The sequence below is a fragment of the Pholcus phalangioides genome, unplaced genomic scaffold (genome assembly GCF_987345545.1).
Source record: "Pholcus phalangioides strain wild (caught in Gottingen) unplaced genomic scaffold, Ppha-v1.0 ptg000015l_1, whole genome shotgun sequence".
In the NCBI taxonomy this organism is placed as follows: domain Eukaryota; kingdom Metazoa; phylum Arthropoda; class Arachnida; order Araneae; family Pholcidae; genus Pholcus; species Pholcus phalangioides.
This window is the reverse complement of record NW_028301608.1, coordinates 6,409,696-6,426,269: the sequence shown is the minus strand read 5'-3', so window position 1 is coordinate 6,426,269 and position 16,574 is coordinate 6,409,696. Positions and strand designations below refer to the sequence as shown.

The 16,574-nt window shown below is 38.7% G+C and overlaps 1 long non-coding RNA gene across 1 annotated transcript in view; it reads right to left on the bottom strand.

Annotated features, from left to right (window-relative positions):
• Positions 1–16,096, bottom strand: part of LOC149075408 (uncharacterized) — a 49,216-nt gene extending 33,120 nt beyond the window's left edge. The window contains exon 1 of the long non-coding RNA XR_016193988.1: positions 15,024–16,096. This is a non-coding gene — a long non-coding RNA (uncharacterized LOC149075408). The remainder of the gene's footprint in view (positions 1–15,023) is intronic.
• Between the last annotated feature and the right edge of the window lie 478 nt (positions 16,097–16,574).

Here is a 16,574-nt window from a genome sequence, read left to right as displayed (position 1 = left end):
TTTTGTACCTACTCCCGGCCGTAGTTGTGACTGATACGAAAATAATGAGGGTGTTTCCCCCTTCGGGAGGGAGAGAGAGAGAGAGAGAGAGAATAATGACTGTCGTGGCATCTCTACCAAGAAAAGGTTATTAACTGAGATCTCACACAGTTTGTTTCCATCAGACAGACAACCGAGCCCAGACACCATCGTCAACGGTTGGGTGAACTGATTGCCGAAACTGGAAATGAATGGTGGACGGATCGCTGTTGAACTGAGAACATACATTGACCACCTACAACAAGGGCTCAACCTTTTCGAAACTGCGGGCCACTTCATTGGTATGAAAACGTGTCGCGCTGGAACTGTGCCGCGGGCCACTGAAGCGATGTGGAACCGTACCACGGATCACTCAAGGTTATCTGTAAACATGCCGTGGGTCACTTACGGAATGTCCCGCAGGCTGACAATTAAGTGAAACTACGCAGCGGGTCACTTGCGTGATAACGAATGCAGAAAGTATTATTAGTGAAAGCAGAACCAGAAGTTTGTGCTTTCATTATACGTCACGCTCATTGGCCTCGAATGAATGACTTCTTAGGCCGGGATTACGCTATAAAAGTTTGATAAAAGTTCTTTTACAAAACTTGAAAAGAAAAAACAACCAAAGGGCCTATTGCTCGCATGCAACCACTAGCCTTATTGATTGCATTTTTCAAATTTTATGGAAGAACTTTTACCAAATTTTATAGAAGTATGTAATCCCTGCTTTAGAAACATTTCCCAATCTTGGCATTTCGCGAAACCTGATCTAGAACTGTGCCGTGGATCACTTAAGTGATCTGGAAATACGTAGCGGGTCACTTAATGAACTGGAAATATGTAGGAGGTCACTTGAGTTATCTGGGAATGTTCCACGGGTCCACTTGAGTTATCTGGGAATGTTCCACGGGTCCACCTAAGTAATGTGGAACTGCACCACGAGTCACTTCAGTGATCTGAAAATGCTCCGCGGGCCGCTTAAGTGATCTGGAACTGTGCCGTGGATCACTTAAATGGTCTGTAAATACTCTGCGAATCACTTGATTCATCGGAAAATATGTCATCTAGTTAACTTTTGCAAAATTAGGTTTGAGGTCACGGGATACATCAAATGACACACAGGGCCACATTCGGCCCGCGGGACATGGGTTGAGCATCGTAGGACCTACAATCACAGCAACAACTCTTGTGGGTCGGAAGGGCGTCGCATCTAAGGGGGCGTTAAAGGAGAGAAAAAAAAACAGAACCAGAGATTTTTGTTTCATTATCCCTTACGCACATGGATCTGGAAAATGAATGACTTCTTAGAAGTATTTCCCAATCTTGGCATTTCACGAGAAACGTCATCGCAGATGCTTCCCTCTTACGATATGCAAATTACTTCACCAGAAGATCGTCGTTTTCCCTTAATGATGATGATTCAATTGAGCAGCTTTTCCGTTTCTAAGAGTAATTACCATCCCGTGGACCTCTGGGTTAATCGGAAATATGACTCTTTTGGTTAAGCTTTGATGTAGACTCTAGGGGAAATTACCAAATAATAATTTCGAGCCATTTGTCCACCGAGAGACTCCCAGGCTCTATCACCCAGGGTGATTTAAGCACATTGCTCCCATGGTAACTGTCTGAAAAGCATGTGTCCGGAAAATTCACCGCCAGGAAAATTCACCGATCAACAATTCACCGAATGAAAAATTCATTGCTGGGAAAATTCACCGACATTAATTTCACATGAGTGAATGAACGAGTGAATGAATGATCGCGTGAGCAAGTCAACGAGTGTGTGAAAGTGAATGAATGAGCGAAATCGGCTACAGTCACTAGAGCTAGCTCACTCACTCACTCATTCAGTCAATCACTAGGTAGCTCATTCTTTCACTCACTCATTGGGTCTGTCATTCGCTCACTATAGGTCACTCACTCACTCATTAAGTATTATATCACTCACTTTCTCACCAGGTTATTCACTCACAATGTCGCCACCATGTCACTCTACGATTCTCTCAGTAGGCCGGACATTCACTTACTCACTAGGTTGCTCACTCTGTCACTCGCATACTCACTAATTAGGTCACTCACTCTGTCACACGAACTCGATCACCAGGTCGTTCACTCTGTCACGCACTTATTTACCAGGTCATTCATTCTATCATGCGCTACTCACTCAGTCTACCACCGGGTCACTCACTCACAAAGTCACTTACTCTATTTATAGATCGCTCACTCGGTCACTAGTTTCTGTGACCATTCTTTCATTCACTAACTACTGTATCATCATTTACTGATTCACTCACTCGGACATTCCCCGCGCACTTACTCATTCTGGCTCACTGACTCGTTTCGAACTGTTGTCGGTGAATTTACCCAGTGATGAGTTTTTCGTTGATAAAATTCGGTGAATTTTCTTAGCGGTGAATTTTCCGTAAACCAATTTCACCACCGTCCAAAATTTTAAGAGGTATTTTTGTGAAAAGAGAGGTAGGGCTACTTGTTTTATCAATAAAAAATAATCTACGACATAAATATTACCAGATATTTGAAGGAGTATTTTCACTCCTCAACGAAATTTGGAAGAGTAAAACCGAATTTTGATTCGAGAACCGCGCATATAAATACTTGTTTGGGAACACTGGTACCAATGATCCTTCCCCCCCCCCTCCCCCTCCAGATTGGGCACATTCTCTTTTATTTTACCTGCACAGACCTGTTGTTTCTCTGTGCACAGAATTTCGATATAAGTGCGGAATGGCAAATAACATGCTACCCTATTCAATACAGGGAATTTTTTTCATGCGCAGCAAAAAATTCTGCGTACATGGAAGCATTCTCAGTCATTATCAGACTCTAAAATATCCATATTTATTTATAAACTTATTCGCTATGAAAAAATTGGGTGCCTTTCGTAGTTCCTTTGCCCATAACCAATGAACGGGTAAAAATAAAAATTTTAGCACCAAAAATATTCCTTCTAGAAGATATTGAAAATAACTGTACAGAGTGCAGCAATGTTCGTCAGTACGCCATCTAGATTCACGCATCAAAATTCAATTTTACTCCTCCGAATTTCAGCGAAGAGTGAAAATACTCCTTCAAATTTTAGATTTTTCTTTTAATAGAGTTATTTCTCGGTTTTTCTTTTAAAAAATATAAATGTCCATCTTTTCAAAAAACTACGCCTTAAAATTTTAGAGAGGAGTGAAATTACTCTTCGAAACTATTTTATTATATAACATGTGAGAAACATCGTTGAAGTGGGGCTCCTGCTGCCACCTATCATATAAAAAAAACAACTGTTATAATTCTTCAATTGAAATTTGTGACCGGTTTTTGAATAATACGCAGCAAGGACAGGAAAAAAATATGGTGTACTAAATATATTTTATAAGCAATAATATATATTTGTTGAATTATTAAATTTGCTTCGTAATTTTAACAGTTGCTGTTTGTGTAATAACGTTAGTAAAGCAAAATGTAGCCAATTGTAATCGAAAAAAATGTAGACCAAAAACAAGTCGATTGTGGGGGTTTTTTTCCTCCTTTCGATTAGAATTACAAAAAAAAGCCAACGAGGACTAGATTTGGCTTTACTAATGTTATTTTACAACACACGAACAACTGTGAAAATTTCGAAGCAAACTTGATAATTAAATTAATATTACAGTCGAATCCCGTTATAACGAATGCCAAGAGACCGGAGGAATCACTTCGTTATAACGAAATTTCGTTATAAAAGAATTACAGGTTCCCTAGCATTGTTTCTGTGTAAACTTATTTGGGGGATTAGAAAAGTGTTCGTTAAAACGAGATTTTCGCTATAACGGTATTCGTTAAAACGGGATTCGACTAAATTGGTTATAAAACATTTAATAATATCACACCATATTTTTTTTTCGTGCGACACATCAATTAAAAACTCGTCACGAAATTTAATCGAAGAATTATACCAGCTGTATATTATGATAGGTGGCAGCACAAGCTCCAGTTTAATGATATTTCTTACGTGTTAATTCCATACAGGAAAGGTGTGAAGAGTGATTTCATTCCACTCTTAAAAATTTAAGGGGTAGTTTTGTTTGAAGAGAGACTTTTTTTTTTTAAAGAAAAACAGAGAAATAACTGTATTAAAAGAGAAATGTCAAATTTTTGAAGGAGTATTTTTTCACTTTACAATGAAATTCGGAGGAGTAAAAGTGAATTTTGATGCGTAAATCACGCATCCAGATGACGTATTGGTGCTCGGGACATTACTAGAGGGTTCCCGCGAGGAATACATATTAATAAATAGCCAGCAATTATTGTGGGAATTTGTAGATGGAAATGTTACGGTAAATCATAGGTGGAGATAGACTTGGAAGTCTGGGGGCACGGTCATTATTGCTGGGGGGCACGATGATGATCATGTCAATTCATATATACATATATACATTAGGTCAGTCGACTCCACCTTTGACTCGGGGGGGGGGGGCAATACCTCCCAACCCCCCCCCCCCGTATCTCCACCCATGCGGTAAATGTCACACAAATTATTATTTATTATTATTATTACACACAATAACCGGTTATTATGCATAATCGCCGAGCATTTTCGTAAGTTTCATAAATTTCATTGAATTTATCACTTTTACCGGTGATTATGCATAGTTTTTACCCAAGCGTCGTTGGATCATTTAATAAGTTATAAAAAAAGTATCGCTTTTACCAGTGGTTATGCATAATACCCAAGTGCCGTGTCGTTGGTAAACATAATAAATTGTACTATATGATGCACTATACATGATTATTCATACATGTATTGTATCATTACATCCGGGTACTATCGTAAAATTCGTTATCATTATATCGGGGTTCGACTATATAATTGCCACACGTACTAGACCCATTCGAAATTTTTTTCTCATTTATCAAATTCACCAATCACACTAACGGTATTATGCATAATCACAGATGAAGGTGATAAATTTCAAGTATTTATCAAATTTACCAACGACACTTGTGACTGTTATGCATAATCTTCGGTAAAATGTTTTGAGCATTCACTAAATTTTAACGACGCTTGAGTACGTATTATGTATGCGGTTATGCATATTCACCGGTAAAAGTGATACATTTATTAAACTTACGAGATAATTCGTAAGTATTCATAATAACCGATTTATCACATCTAACGCAACAAATAAATGTGATAAATCGGTAACAGACAGTTTCAGGAGTGGGCATGTATGTGCATGGTCCTAATGCATTTATCTTGTCAGAGTTATGCTTGCTCATTTTATACTGGTTTGTCTTCCATACTTTGAAGTTAAAATAGTTGATTCTTGAATTTCCGTGTCACACATGTACGACATATCTGTCTGCCTGCTTTCTGAGGAGAGACATTTTCAAACGGGGGGACCGGCTCACATTCGTGTTTCAAAGTTGGAAAACCACGGAAAAAAAGTTGGATTTTCGGACAAAACAATGTACAGGGTGTCCCATAAGTTCGTAAATACATTAAAAATTTATAAAAATTGAAATAATTGATGTATTTGAATGCGGTTTGCGAAAAAAGTTATTCTCACGAAGGGCAGGGGTTTCTTTCGGTACAGAAAAAATTAGTTCAAATTTTTTTAATTAGAGGGCATCGCTTGAAATAAAATCATTGGAAAAATTCAAATCAGAGTCCTATAAAATGAAGGGTATACGCAGTGCCGTTTTAACGCATGGGCCCACCCGGGGCCTCACAAAAATGAGGTCCGGTTGAAATTTTCTAGGATTTACCAGGTAGGGCCTCCGAAAAACCACTTGGCCCGGGAGCCCATGATACTCTTAAGACGGCCCTGGGTATACGATTAACAGCTCATTTCTGAATTCTCCTGTTACTGGCGCTTACACTGGGTCTTCACTGTGATGTTGGTTCCGGTGGGATAAAGCACTATTAGTGAAGCTGTTGAAGCCACAGATAAACTTTTACAAACATTTCGGACACAGAAGATATTAAAGAAGGTTCAGGTCCGAAATTCCGTGATTTGCTTTCGTGCAGCGCTCTCTATCGACAAAAAATTAAAACTGGATTTTTGTCTGTTAAAAAAAAATCCTCCTTTGAAAGAATAACTTTTCACACAAATCGCATTCAAATAATACAAACTCCTTCAATTTTTAGGAATTTTCAAACTATTTACGAATTTATTGGACACCTTGTACTACATCAGTACGAAAATATTTAATTGAATGTTGAGAACTTCTCTTACAACATGCATTACTATTGTTTCGTAGACGGAATTGGGTCGTAGGAAATTCTGGGTGTAACGGGGACGATGATTTTGTTATTTGTATGAAAAAACCCTTCATCAATCATTTCCAGAGTTTTTGGATCTTTCCCCCAAGAAAATAATATCAGTTATACGAAATTCGCGGGAATAAATGAATAATATTTTGTTATTTTTGTCTCCTCCTTGAAAGAAATTACGAAATTCTGGGAAACGTGAGCGAAATGGGTAAAGAAAAGAATAAAAGAGAAGGACTTTTTCTAATCCAAGGTCCATCTCACACAAAAAAATCACGAACTTTTCCCGCCAAAAAACAAACCATAAAAAAAATGGCATTAATGCGATTTTAATAGCCGCATTTCTCTCTTATTCTGCCTTTCTCTTTCCGTTTTTTGTGTTTATCTCGTATTTCTTGGTCGTTCTCGTGCTTCTTTTTTTTAAACTGATGTTAGTTAGCAATCAGTAAATATATGCGCGCCGTTTATAGTAATCGAACCCTTTTCCACATTTGTTAAGAGAAGAACCGTTTCCTATCACCTGCTCCGATTCGAAATTGATAAAAAGCTACGATATTATCTGAATGTATTAAGTACTCGTTGATATTCCTCCCCGGTAGCGATCCGACAATTTAGGCCGATTGTAATGCTACAATCTTGGACGAGAGATTACGCTAATTAAATTCAAATAAAGCTTAACTGCCGATTATGAGCCTCCATGGTCACAAATTGGAGTTAGCAGATGTATGAATTTTGATGGTCCCGTTTTTTGTTGTTGAAAAACCCCAAATTGTCTTGGTAGCGTACACAATTTAAAGGCGAATAAAAACTTTCAATTTGATTCACATCTACTTATATATATTCTATATATAAGAATACTAGTTAGAATACACAGAAAACTAGTTAGAATCTGTGAAGTTGGAGATGCTTGGAGTTTAGCCCAACACCTCCTGTATACAGGGTGTCCTGTGAATGCTAATGCGGCCTTTATCTCATCAACCGTCCGTCGTAGAGGTATAGTTCCCAATTTAAAAAATGCTCAAAAGGCGCCCAAAAATTGCTCTGTACCGGTTAATATTACAGTTTGTCACAAAATTAAAAAAAATCTAAATTTTTATACGGTCCCCTCGTCTTCAAACTTCCGATTAGTAACAATTATTAAGTTGTTGCCCTGTCTTTCCTGAGGCCAACAAAAAAAATTCCAAGTTTCCAAGCACAACATTCGCTGAGATTATCGAGTTCAAAAATCGGAGAAAAGTTGGGAAAGGGCAGCATGAATACGGGAAAGGAATGTTGTCCGTAAGTTTTCCGCTATTCTTTCCAAACTTTTCTCCGATTTTTGAATTCGAATATATACATTCGTTCAAATGTAACTGATGCGCTTATTGGACGCATTTTTCGAGTTTGATGAAACAACTTTTATCAAAATTTTATAGTGTAATACCAGCTAATACACAAGCGCCGTTAGTAAATTTGATAAATACTTAAAACATTATCAATTTTACCGGTGATTATGTATAATAATCAAGTGTCGTTGGGAAAATTTGTAAATTTGCCAAAAATTGTTTGTTAATTTATTTCTATTGTACTTTTTTTTGCTATTTGTGTTATTACAATAATTTTTCTTCGTGTTTTATTGCCGTGTGCGACATATGTAATTTATACATGCGTAATAAAGCACCCGACACCATCCACCCGCTCATCAGAGGTGATGGCTAAAATTGACTGGCTGTTGTGGATGATAGAGCCTGGGTGGTGTACGTAAGAAATGAAACGGATCCTCTATGTATTCTCTACTCTTATGAATCTCTTCCTTGAGACAGAACAGTGGATCATGATATGATTGGGAGGAAAATCTCCAATGGCTCTTAGCTTTATATTTCCCAACTCGAAACGAATTTCCCAAACTCAATTTCTCATTTGGAAGAAACAAGCGTCCAAACTAATTGAATCTAATTCCTTTTGTTCAGCAAACACAAAAAAAAAAACAATGCGAGGGTAGTGGAATCGCTAAAAAAAAGGCGCCGATATCGATCGCCAATAAAACGATTTCACTCGATTTGGGAACACGAGAAATTTGGTACGAGAGGCCATTAGCGACCGATAGGAAAAAAAAATTATTTTTTTTCTCAAGGAAGTAAACTAAATCGGGTGGTCAGTACTTTTCCCTATCGTTTCGTTCGCAGTTCATCAATCATCGGCGACGACAAAAAGAAAACTATTCTTAAAGAGTCGATTTGAATAGTGAAATGTGACTTGTGTGACCTCCGCCTCCTCTGAAAAGGGTACCTACTTATTTACCGCTCTGTTTTTCATTGGAATCCATCAGTAAAAATAGAAAAAAATATATTTCGGTTCTCCTCCCATCCCCATCGCGGAATGACCACCATTACTTTCAATTACATCTCAACAGAACGCAAATCGAGGGTCTCCTGATATCCGTGGATGTAGGTCGTAATTGAAACTTTTAGACTATATTCAAGGTTTTCCGTCATTTATTGCATGTATTTCTTTAAGGATTGTAAAATCAAAGTGATGATATTAGAGCCATTAATCATTTGTGGTGTGCAATTGATAGCGGCAGTAAATCGCCGCGAAGAAAGGAGTTAACAGCGATAACTTTGGTCCAACACTGGATAACCGAACACATCCGGGTTATCCGCAACACCACCTATAGAACAAGGCCTCCGCATGAAGCTTGTGACGTCACTGAAGAAGTCCATTTCACCTATTTCCATTGGATATAGCAGGCCGACGCATGCAATATCTTTACCTTTTTTTTGCAGCATATCCAATGGCAATAGGTGAAATGGCCTTCTTCAGTGACGTCACGAGCTTCGTGCGGAGGCCTTGTTCTGTAGGTGGTGTTGGTTAGAGGTTCTGCAGAGGAATATGGATGAGGTGTATGTCTGGTTTAGTAGTAGTAGTAGGCGGTGTTGGTTATCCGTCGTTGACTACATAATGCCACACGCTTTTCTCAAACTGTGTTTCGCGTAGACATAGAAATACCCTAGATCAGCGATTCTCAACCGGTGCTCCTTGTGTGCTCTTCAGGGGCTCCGCGGCCGCTCGAGGAAAATAAAATAAAAAACAGTCATTTGAAAAAAATAATTATAATTACTTTAGAATAATAAAAATAAATCAGTAATTTTGCTGAATAAGTAAAAAATAGGTCTACGGGCCTCTGCCATAGAAATTATGTGCCCAAAAGGGCTTAAAGGTTTTCGAGAGTCAAAAAAGGTTGAGAACCGCTGCCCTAGACAATAGGATGCAATGAAAAACACTTTTTTTTTTAATATTGCCCGAGTCATTAAACGGTGCCAAATTGGCTAAAACAAATTGTCTCGTTGCCATCTTGAGGTTCCACACATTACGTGAATATTTATGAAGGGGTCCCTAGTCTTTTGACATGGGGGCGAACTGTGCTCTGGTGGATAAATATCATTAAAAATATTATTTAACCATTGATTTATTTCCAATCTGGTACACATATTTCTGAATGTACAGGGTGATTATAAAAAAACTATCCCGACATATGGGCCCCTGACTATCATACCATTCACAGAAACTGAATGAAATTTTGGCATAAGGTATTTTGAGGTATGCGCTCAAGAATGATATGGAAAACAACAGTGTCACTCTAACAGTTACGGTTACAGTGAGAAAATTTCGAAAATATCAAATGGCGACACCAAGTTGGAATGTGATCTCCATTGTGAAAAACCCTAAATAGCGTTCGAACGGCAACTGTAGCATGAAAATCACCGGCGGTAGATTGGCTAAAAGTGAGGACAACCAATAAGGACAGAGAAGCAGCATAAAATAAAGCATTTTATTGTGTTTTCCACATGACCTTGTGGAGGACTAATCAGGCTGGGATCTCAGCCGAAGAAACGGTGTGACGAATGAAACGAACATTAATGCTCTGGTGCACGGCAAAGTCCTTTTTACTTTTTCCTTGCCTAGCTCCGGGAATTTTCGTGCTACAGGTGCCATTCCAACGCTATTTAGTGTTTTTCAGTATGGAGATCGCATTCCAATACAAAAAACTTGGTGTTGCCATTTGATATTTTCGAAATTTTCTCACTGTAACCGTAACTGTTAGAGTGACACTGTTGTTTTTCATATCATTCTTGAGCGCATACCTCAAAATACCTTATGCCAAAATTTCATTCAGTTTCTGTGAATGGTATGATAGTTAGGGGCCCATATGTCGGGATAGTTTTTTTATAATCACCCCGTGTATGCCACCCTATTGCCAGTATAAAATTCTACGCTTCTTCGACACTTAATTTTCCGCAAATTTTCAAAAAATTCCATTTCATGCACATTGCGGGTGTGACAAAATAGCATATGACATCAATATGATTGGATACAAATGGTTCAAAATAAAGAGACTGTGTCAAGTGTTCGTAAAATGATGAAGGAAATTGAGTTTTCATTGACTCAATCTTATTTTAAAACTGAATTTTAAATCACTATTTGTCTTTATTATAGTCCAAGTACAGGGTGACTGTAATTAAAGTTCCTGTTTTCTGTAGTAGTTTTCTGAGTAGTTTTTCTCAAAAACTACTCATCCGAATGCAGCCAAATTTTCGGGTAAAAAATTTACATTTTCAGATCACTCAAGTAGGCCCATGGCACATTCACAGATCACTTAAGTGACTCGCGGCACATTTACATATCACTTGAGCGATCCGTGACACATTTAGAGATCCTAAGTGACAGGCATAGTTTTAGAGCACTCAGTGTCCCCAAGTGCAGTTCTACATCCCTCCAGTTACCCGCAGCACATTCCCAGATTACTTAAGTGATCCGTGGAATAATTACGGATCACTTGAGTGACGCGCGGCACAGTTTTAGAGCACTTAAGCGGCCCGCAACACATTTCTAGGACATTTGAGCGGCCCGCAAACATTTCCAGATTACTTGAAGGAACCGTGGAACATTTGGAGATCATAAAAGTGGCTCTATAGAGGAGTTATCAATAGGGAGGGTGTCAGTTCGGGTGCCCACAAACTAGGGAAAGGTTTTTCTCGTTTTTTGGCACACCTTGTACGTTGCCGTTAAGAATATTTCATATTTTTACAAGGGGTGGTTGATGACGTAAGCATCGTTCAAACACTCCCCCCCCCCCCCATCAAACGTCAGCAAAACCCTAAACCTCCATCGTTGCTCACGTGATGCATAAATGGCCCCTAACAGGAAATCGATTGCAACACCTTGTTGTTGCTGTTGTTATATTGTGAGGAAAGAACATTAACAGCGTGTGTCTAGATAGAGGGGAGCATCTACACATGCGATAGGTATAATAATGAAAATAATGACTGCGGTTTGAAATTCAAAAATCCATTAGTACCGCTACCTACTATGGAAGAGCTCTCTTCCGCCGCCAAATCCAAGACAATGTTATTTAACAGCAGCAGCAGCTGATACAACTTGTAGTTGCGGCGCGTAGAAGCAAAAGCTAATAACATCACGAACGTCGTAAAAAAACGCTTCTTTCTTTTTTTTTTCTATTTACGCTTCGAATCTCGTACGCTAAAGGCGTCAGTCAGTCACACGGAATAGAAAATAATATAATATAGAGACTTTCAACACCTGGCTCCAAATAAAACGGGACACGATGACAAAAAGATGAACATTGCAATGTAGGCCTGCTATGCAATATCGTGTCCGGAAAATCACCGAATGGAAAACTCATCGCTGGGGAAAACTCGCCAACGAACAACTCACCGACATCAGTTCGACATGAGTGAATGAATGATCGAGTAAGCAAGTGAACGAACGACTGAATAAGCGATTTAGTGAGTGAATGAACGCGTGAATATAAAATGATTGATTGAGCAAGTGGATGAACGAGTGAATAAATAAGCGAAACCGGGCTGTGTCACCAAGGAGAAAAGTCGGGAAAGAACAGCAAAAACCAGCCGACAACGCTCCTTTCCCTCATTTTTATGCTGTTCTTTGAAGACTTTTCTCCGATTTTTGAATTCGAACATCTCAGCGAATATTGCACTTGGAAGCTTGAAATCTTTTTAGTTGGCCTAAGGAGATAAGGGCCAACAACTTTCTAATTGAAAGTTAGAAGACAAGAGGATCGTATAAAAATTTAGATTTTTTTTTATTTTGTGGCACACATTGTGCATTCATTCTTAAAACTGGTACAGGGTAACTTTTAAGAGCCATTTGAGCATTTTTCAAATTGTAATCAAACCTCTTCGACGGTATGATGAGATAATGGCCGCAATGGCACTTACAGGACCACTGCCGATGAAAAAAGTTTATGGTTGTCATATCTATAAGTATGGATAGCTTCTCGATTTCTCTCACCATGTCTATCGTACTTCTCTTTAAACGTATCTCAATTGTGTTGGAATTCATAACCCCTTCCGGAGGAAAGCTATTCATTGCAGTTTACCGTATTTTTCTCAATGAAATATGGTCACCTCACCTCGATCATTTGAATTTTTTTTCGTGAAATGCATTTTTTTTACTGTGATTTGAAAAGTTAGTCCTTTATTTTCTCACCCTTCAGAATTTTTTTTTTTAAGTGGTTACTTGGTCTCTCACTCGATCACTCATACAGTCAGGGCAGGGGAGTGACCACGAAAGTGACTGACTGTGTGAGTGATAAAGTGATTTGGGGAGTGACCGTATCAGTGAGTGAGTGACCAAGTGAATGACTTAGTGAGTGAGTGTGATAACTATAGTTGAGTGAATGACAATATGAATGATCAAGTAAGTGATCGTATTCGTGATCAAGTTAGTGACCACACTCACTTGGTCTCTCATATGGTCACATACTACTAGACCACACGTATTCCTCTGCGGAACTTCTAACGAATTGGTACATGTTGGAATGTGCGTGTCCGCGTTGTGAACGTGAAGCTTGTTTTTGTGTAATACCTGTTACAGTGCTGCCATCTATCACCTATTTTCCGAGCTGTGAGTGAAGTGTAATGTTTGATGATTTTACCGTTGTAGGACTGTTGCTCTCTGCGGCGAGACTTTTTAATGGGGAGATCGCCTTGCATTCGCACCTCGAAGTTGTAAACCACAGAAAACCAACTTCAGCCGATCACCACTGCGGCGAGGTTCGATCCCGGGACCTCGCGGTGCGAGTCCGTCACTATGACCACTCGGCCACCGCAGCGGCATATGGTCACATACTGTCACTCACTCATATGGTCACCCACCCACTCCCCTTGTTCACTCATATATTTAGTTTGTCACCCATATGGTTACTCACCCACTTTCTTGATTACTAATAAGGTCACTCACCCGCTCTATTTTTTCACTCACACCGTCAGGACAGGAAAAATGTCTGGGGCGAAATGTTGGAGACAAAATTTTCGTAAACCGAACCATTTATGCCATCATCGTGAACAATAGGTTGAGAAACGTTGCACTAAACAAATATAACTGGGATAACGTAAACACGTTAAGCGTTATGGCCACGTATGTACACACACACACAAACACGTTTCTGCATGTACCTAACCTACTCGTTATAAATTCCCTTGAATTCGTGTTTATGTTTTCATCTGTTAATACAGCATGTTAGTTTGGCCCTGGCCCGGTGGAATGTTCACGAGAAAGTAATTTGGTTACATAATCAGTATACATTATTTTTACATTTTCCCCGGCAGTGATAATTTCAACTATTTTTCCTTCCGTAAATCTCTTCCCAATAACCCAATGGTTTTCAAACTTTTGTCACTCCGTGGTTCCCCCATTGCCCAATTAATAGCTCATCTGCGGCTCCCCAGAACAGTTTGTTAACTTCGGCCGGCATTACACTATAAAAGTTTTAGAAAAGTTCTGTTATGAAACTTGGAAAATACAATCACTAAGCGTATCGGTTCAATAAGCTTATTGGTTGCTTTTTTTAAATTTTTGTAAAAGATCTTTGATCAGACTTTTATAGTGTAATTCCACCATAAAACCAGCATTAGGCCGGTATTACATTATAAAATTTTCCTGAAAGTTCTTTTATAAAACTTGAAAAATTCAACCAATAAGATTATCGGTTGCATTTGCTCGAATGTAAACAATCAGCTTTATTGGTTGAATTTTTTGTTTTATAAAAGGAATTTTTTACCAAACTTTTATAGTGTAATACCGGCCTTACACTATAAAAGTATGGTAAAAGATTTTTATAAAACTTGAAAAAAACCACCAACAAGCCCATTGGTTACATTCGCTCGAATGCAACCGATCTGCTTATTGGTTGCATTTTCAAGTTTTATGAAACAACTTTTATAAAAATTTTATAGTGCAATCCCAGTCTTAGAAGCGTAAATAGGCACACAAATCAATACCTCCAGCTCACCGCGACACACACTTTGAGGAACACTGCAATAACCTGTGTCAGAGCATGTTTTTGTTTACCAACTTCGTTCAAGTCAGTCCACTGGAACAAGCATCTTCCAAACGATTAGACTATAAAAGTTCTTTGAATTTACCAATAGGTGTTGCAAATACAGTGATACCTCGGTTTTCGTCGATAATTCATTTGAAAACAATCGGCGAAATCCTAAACCGACGAAAACCGAAGCAATTATTTCCTTATGAATCACTGTAAATCCAATTAATTCGTTCTAGACGCTTCAAAATAATAAGAAATTATTGTTTTAAGTATTTTAAAAATGAATATAAAAAAGACTACAATAATAATTATACGGGGCTTTTGTCTAATAAAAAATAAACTAATGTAAAGAATAAATGAAAATTTAACATGGAAGTTACATTTTTGTACCTTTCTGAAGACTCGTTTAGGCGTATGGAAGACGTCGAGAAAGGAGGGGGGAGAGGTGCAGATATTATTGTTTGGAAGGGAGAATTCTCCTCCATAAGGACCTTAGGTATCAAGGCACTATCTAGGGTCACTTCTTGAGACACTATCCGAGTTCACTTCAATTCGGACACAAAATTTTCGGCCCCAGACTTGTCCTAACTCGCACCTGCGCCGTGCCTAGTAACACTGTGCATGCCAGCGCACCTTCCGAATTTTTCGAACCAGCCTCTGCTGCACGAAGGTCTTTAACAGCTGGCTGATGCGGATATATTATGGAAAGAGAGAAAATTCAACTGCACCTGCGGGGAATCGAACCCACGTCCTTTCACTTTCCGGGTGAACGCACTAGACTACAGAGGCAACGAATATTTCAATCTTTCCTCGGAACTCGTGTGCACTGAACAGGACCGTACATGGGCGGTCAGACCTAACTCAGGCCAAAGCTCACAATTGCTGACAATGTCACCAGGTGATGACTTATCCGAGTTTGATGTCACTCTCCGCTGTCCAAACGAAGGTTTTTAACGGCTGGCTGATGCGAAGATATATTTCGTAAAGAGAAAAAATTTCGAACATCCTCTGCTGGCCTTAAAATAAGTAAGTACACTAGCATTCACTCATACGAGGCATTTTCTTAATGAGATAGGCTCATCGGCATACAACAGTTTGGCCTTTTCACATATGATGACCTCCGAAACAGAATTGGCATCTATAACTGTTTTTGATTGATCTAAATTCGATCCGATCTCTATTTCGTTAGCACATTCAAACCTTTCGCTGCATTATCTCTCCTTTTCTTTATTGCTTCTTTTTTCGCCATAACGGAACCTATCGTGGATGGCGACATCTCATACATGCTTCCGATTATAGCACAATCTTAATGCCACTCTCGAATTTTTCAATGATTTCCTTCTTCAACTCGATCGTGTCGTGTTCTTGACCTTCTTCTTCGATGGGCTGCTGCGTCTGGAAATTTTCTTTGGTTCCACGGAATTGTTCGCAATTGTTCGCAATGCGATGCTCACACAACGAGAAACAACGCCACACTGAGCAGGATAACGAAAATTAGCAGCGACGTCAAGTGGGCAGCACATCGACGAAATCCGAAGCAACCGACGAAAACCGAGATAAAATTTTCGCAGAAAAAATCCACATAAACCGAAACCGACGATAACCGAAGTCAACGAAAACCGAAGTATTACTGTATATCAAATTCATCTCAGGTCAACTATTATATAAGATACAAAATCTGTTAATAGCACAAGAAAGACCGATCGAGGTCCCGAAGAGAGCAGCTATATGAAATAATTTATTTGACCTGGTGTTGTACCGTGTGACCAAAAAAATGAAATTTCTTCTCTTTTGGAGTTTGGTAATGAAATAAGTTTGACGAAGGAAAGTTATTGCAATTCTATATTTTATTTTATGTGTATAAATGCATAAAATAAAAGAATTTCCAGTAATGAGTGCGTTTTTTTTTGTTTTTTTTTGAAGGTTTATTTAAGCTTAATC